Consider the following 6,000-nt stretch of genomic DNA (forward strand, 5'->3'; position numbering starts at 1 on the left):
TCACAAGTACCCCTTTAAAGTCACATTTCATAAAACTTCAAATGGCCGTAGATTTTTATTCGAGCATCTTTTGAGGGAATTTTTTTTTTCAAACTTGCTTTTTTTGTTGAGATCTACGCAGTAGACCTAATCCCTTTGACTGATTTGACTTTCATTTTTTCTTTATAAGTTTGTCCTATATATGGTAAAAATTTGATAAACGTAAAACTATAAGTCGGCAGTGCATGGTATTTTTCTTGTACATATCAAAAAATAATCACGTTGGCAAAAAAATCTGCTCGATCAGACATCGGATGCGCGTTTTATGTTCGTTTGAAGTTCAGATTTTCACAAGTACCCCTTTAAAGTCACATTTCGTGAAACTTCAAATGGCCGTAGATTTTTTCCCGAGCATCTTTTGGGGTGATTCTTTTTTGAAACTTGCTTATTTTTTTTATATCTACGCGGTACACCCAATTTCTTTTATCGATTTATTTTTTTTCCTTATAAATTTACCATATGTATGGTCAAAAATCGATAAATATAAAACTATAAGTCATATGGTATAGCGGGGTCTTTTTTCGCGTAGATATCTAAAAAATAATAAGGTTGGAATAAAAAACTATCTGGATCGGACATCGGATTTGCATTTTATGTCCGTTTAAAGTTCTAATTTTCACAAATACCCCTTTAAAGTCACATTTCGTTAAACTTCAAATGATCGTAGATTTTTCCTCGAGCATCTTTTGGGGGCGATTCTTTTTTTAAACTTGATTCTTTTTTAAGATCTACGCGGTAGACTCAATCCCTTTGGCCAATTTGACTTTAATTTATTTCTTATAATTTTGCCTAAGTATGCTCAGAAATCGATAAAAGTAAAAGTATAAGTCCTATGGCAGTGTGTGGAGTTTTATCGCGTAAATATTGGAAAAATAATCAGGTTGAAAAAAATCGGCTCAATCGAACATCGGGTGCGCGTTTTAGGTCCATTTGAAGTTAAAATTTTTTACAAGTATCCCTTTAAAGTCACATTTCGTAAAACTTCAAATAGTCGTAGATTTTTCCTTGGGCATCTTTTGGGGGAGATTCATTTTTTAAACTTGCTTATTTTTTTAGATCTACACGTGAGACCCAATTTCTTTGACCGATTTGACTTTCGTTTTTTCCTTATAATTTTGCCTTATATATGGTAAAAAATCGATAAACATAAAACTATAAGTCCTATGTGCATGGTGTTTTTTTGCATAGATATCGAAAAAATATGAGGTTAAAAAAATCGACTCGATCGGACATCGGATTCACGTTTTATGTCCGTTTGAAGTTCAAATTTTCACAAGTACCCCTTTAAAGTCAAATTTAATGAATCTTCAAATAACCGTAGATTTTTTCTCGAGCATCTTTTGGGAGAAATTCTATTTTTAAACTTACTTATTTTTTTGAGATCTACGCGGTAGACCCAATAACTTTGACCGATTTGACTTTCATTTTTTCTTATAATTTTACCCTATTAATGGTCAAAAAATGATAAACGTAAAACTATAAGTCCTATGGTAGGGCGTGGTATTTTTTTGCGTAGATATCAAATAAATAATCAGGTTGGAAAAAATATCAACTGCATCGGACATCGAATGCACGTTTTATGTCCGTTTGAAGTTTAAATTTTCACAAGTACCCCTTTAAAGTCACATTTTGTAAAACTTCAAATGACCGTATATTTTTCGTCGAGCATCTTTTGGGGTGATTCTTTTGTTAAACTTGCTTATTTTTTTGAGATCTACTCGGCACATCCAATCCCTTTGACCGATTTGACTTTCGTTTTTTCCTTATAATTTTGCCCTATATATGGTAAAAAATCGATAAACATAAAACTATAAATCCTATGGCAGCGCGTAGTGTTTTTTCGCGTATATATCGAAAAAATAATCAGGTTTGAAAAAACCGACTCGATCGAACATCGGATGCGCGTTTTATGTTCGTTTGAAGTTTAAATTTTCACAAGTACCTCTTTTAAGTAAAATTTCATTGAAACTTCAATTGGCTGTAGATTTTTCATCTAGCATCTTTTTGGGGCAATTCTTTTTTTAAACTTGCTTATTTTTTTGAGATCTACGCGGTACATCTAATTTGTTTGATCAATTTGACTTTAATTTTTCCCATATAATTTGACTTATATGATCAAAAACCGATAAACGTAAAATTTATAAGTCTTACGGCAGAGCGTGATATTTTTTCGCGTACCTATTGAAAGAATAATCATGTTGCGAAAAAATTTGGCTCGATCAGACATCAGATGCGAGTTTTATTTCCATTTGAAGTTCAAATTTTCACAAATACTCCTTTAAAGTCAGATTTTATGAAACTTCAAATGGCCGTAGATTTTTCCTCCAGCATCTTTTGGGGGCGATTCTTTTGTTAAACTTGCTTATTTTTTTTATATCTATGCGACAGACTCAATCTCTTTGACCAATTTGACTTTCATTTTTCCTTATAATTTTTTCCTATATATGGTCAAAAAACGATAAACGTAAAACTATAAGTCCTATGATAGGGCGTGGTATTTTTTCGCGTAGATATCAAAAAATAATCAGGTTAAAAAAATCGATTGGATCGGACATCAGATGCACGTTTTATGTCTATTTGAAGTTCAAATTTTTCCTCGAGCATCTTTTGGGGCCGATTCTTTTTATAAACTTGCTTATTTTTTCAAGATCTACATGGTAGATCCAATCCCTTTGACCAATTTGACTTTGATTTTTTCCTTATAATTTTTCAATATATATGGTCAAAAACTGATAAACGTAAAACTATAAGTCCTATGGCAGTGCGTAATATTTTTTTGCGTAGATATTCAAAAAATAATGAGGATAAAAAAAATCGACTCGATCGAACATCGTATGCTTTTCGTTTGAAATTCAAATTTTCACAAGTATCCTTTTTAAGTCAAATTTTATGAAACTTCAAATGGGCGTAGATTTTTCCTCGAGCATCTTTTGGGGGCAATTCTTTTTTTAAATTTGCTTATTTTTTTGAGATTTACGTGGTAGGCTCAATCTCTTTGACCGATATAACTTTCATTTTTTCCTTTTAATTTTGCCCTATATATGATCAAAACTCGATATACGTAAAACTATAAGTCCTTTGGCAAGGCGTGGTATTTTTCGCGTAGATATCGAAAAAATAATCAGGTTGAAAAAAATCGGCTCGATCGGACATCGGCTTCGCGTTTTTTGTCCGTTTGAAGTTCAAATTTTCCCTAATACCTTTTTAATGTCACATTTCGTGAAAATTCAAATGGCCACAGAATTTTTGTTGATCTTAACTTGGGGGCGATTCTTTTGTTTTAAACTTGCTTATTTTTTTGAGATATACGCGGTAGACCCAATCCCTTTAACCGATTTGAATTTTGTTTTTACCTTATAAGTTTGCCCTATCTATGGTCAAAAACCGATAAATGTAAAACTATAAGTTCTATGGCAGGGCGTAGTGTTTTTTCGCGTATATATAAAAAAAATCAGGTTGGAAAAAAATTTGGCTCGATCGAACATCGAATGCGCTTTTTATGTCCGTTTGAAGTTCAAATTTTCACAACTACCCCTTTAAAGTCACATTTCATGAAACTTCAAATGGCCGTAGATTTTTTCTCGAGCATCTTTTGGGTGCATTTCTTCTTTTAAAATTGCTAATTTTTTGAAGATATACGCAATAGACTCATTGCTATTGACCGATTTGATTTTTCATTTTTTCCTTATAATTTTGCCTTATTGTAGTGCTTGGTGTTTTTTCGCGTACATATCTAAAAAAATCAGGTTGGAAAAAAAAATTCTCTCGATCGGACATCGGATGCGCGTTATATGTCCGTTTAAAGTTTAAATTTTCACATGTACTCCTTTAATGTTACATTTCTAGAAACTTCAAATAGCCGTAGATTTTTCCTCGTGCATCTTTTGGGGGAGATTCTTTTTTTAAACTAGCATATTTTTTTGAAATCTATGTGTTACATCAAATCCCTTTGACTGATTTGACTTTCGTTTTTTCCTTATAATCTTATCCTATATATGGTCAAAAACCGATAAACGTAAAGATATTAGTCCTATGACAGTGCGTGGTATTTTTTCGCGTAGATATCGAAAAAATTATCAGGTTAAAAAAATCGGCTCGATTTAACATAGAATACGTGTTTTATGTCCGTTTAAAGTTTAAATTTTCACAAGTACCCTTTTAAAGTAAGATTTCATTAAACTTCAAATGGCCGTAGATTTTTCCTCGAGCATCTTTAGGGGGGGATACTTTTTTGAAACTTGCTTATTTTTTTGAAATCTACGCAGTAGACCAATTTCCTTTGACCGATTTGACTTTCTTTTTTTCCTTATATTTTTGCCCTATATATGGTCAAAAACAAATAAATGTACAACTATAAGTCCTATGGCAAGTCGTGGTGTTTTATCGCGTGAGTATCCAAAAATTATTCAGGTTGAAAAAAATTCGGCTGGGTTGGACATCAGATGCGCGTTTTATGTCCGTTTAAAGTTTAAATTTTTACAAGTACCCCTTTAAAGTCACATTTCGTAAAACTTCAAATGGCCATAGATATTTCCTTGAGCATCTTTTGGGGACAATTATTTGTTTAAACTTTCTTATTTTTTTGAGATTTACTCGGTAGACCCAATCCTTTTGACCGATTTGACTTTTATTTTTTTTCTTATAATTTTGCCCTATTTATGGTCAAAAATCGATAAACGCAAAACTATATGTCATATGGCAGGGCGTAGGTTTTCTTCGCGTAGACATCAAAAAAATAATCAGTTTGGAAAAAAAGAAGGCTCGATCGAACATCGGATGCACTTTTTATAATCCGTTTAAAGTTAAAATTTTCACAAGTACCCCTATAAAGTCACATTTCCTGAAACTTCAAATGGCCGTAGATTTTTCCTAGAGCATCTTTTGAGGGCGATTCTTTTTTTAAACTTTCTTATTTTTTTGAGGTCTACGGGGTTGACCCAATCACTTTGATCGATTTGACTTTCATTTTATCCTTGTAATCTGATCATATATATGGTCAAAAATCGATAAACGTAAAACTATAAGTCGTATGGCAGGGCATGGTGTTTTTCGCATAGTTATCAAAAAATTGATCAGGTTGGGAAAAAAATTGACTGAATCAGAACACAGATGCGCGTTTTATGCTCGTTTGAAGTTCAAATTTTCACAAGTACCTCTTTAAAGTCACATTTCGTGAAACTTCAAATGGTCGTAGATTTTTCCTCGAGCATATTTTGAGGGCGATTCTTTTTTTAAACTTGCTTATTTTTTTGAGATCTACGCGGTAGACTCAATTCCTTTGACCGATTTGACTTTATTTTTTTCCTTATAATTTTGCCCTATATATGGTAAAAACCCGATAAACGCAAAAGTATAAGTCCTTTGGCAGGACGTGGTATTTTTTCGCGTAGATATCAAAAAAATAATAAGGTTGGACAAAAAAATCGCCTGGATCGGATATCGGATGCGCGTTTTATGTCCGTTTGAAGTTCAAATTTTTCACAAATACCCCTTTAGAGTCTGATTTAATGAAACTTCAAATGGCCGTAGATTTTTTCTCGAGCATCTTTTGGGGGCAATTCTATTTTCAAACTTGCTTATTTTTATGAGATCTACGCGGTAGACCTAATCGTTTGACCGATTTCACTTTCGTTTTTCTAATAATTTTGCCATATATATGGTCAAAACGATAAACGTTAAACTATAAGTCCTATGGCAGTGCATAGTATTTTTTCGCGTAGATATAGATAGAAAAAAAAATCGGCTCAATCGAACATCGGATGCGAATTTTATGTCCGTTTGAAGTTCAATTTTTCACAAGTACCCCTTTAAAGTGAGATTTCATGAAACTTCAAATAACCGTAGATTATTCCTCGAACATCTCTTAGAGGCGATTCTTTTCATAAACTTGCTTTTTTTTAGATCTACGCGTTAGACCCAATCCCTTTAACCGATTTGACTTTCATTTTTCCTTATAATTTT

The sequence above is a fragment of the Solanum lycopersicum genome, chromosome 4, assembly GCF_036512215.1.
Source record: "Solanum lycopersicum chromosome 4, SLM_r2.1".
Taxonomy (NCBI): Eukaryota; Viridiplantae; Streptophyta; class Magnoliopsida; order Solanales; family Solanaceae; genus Solanum; species Solanum lycopersicum.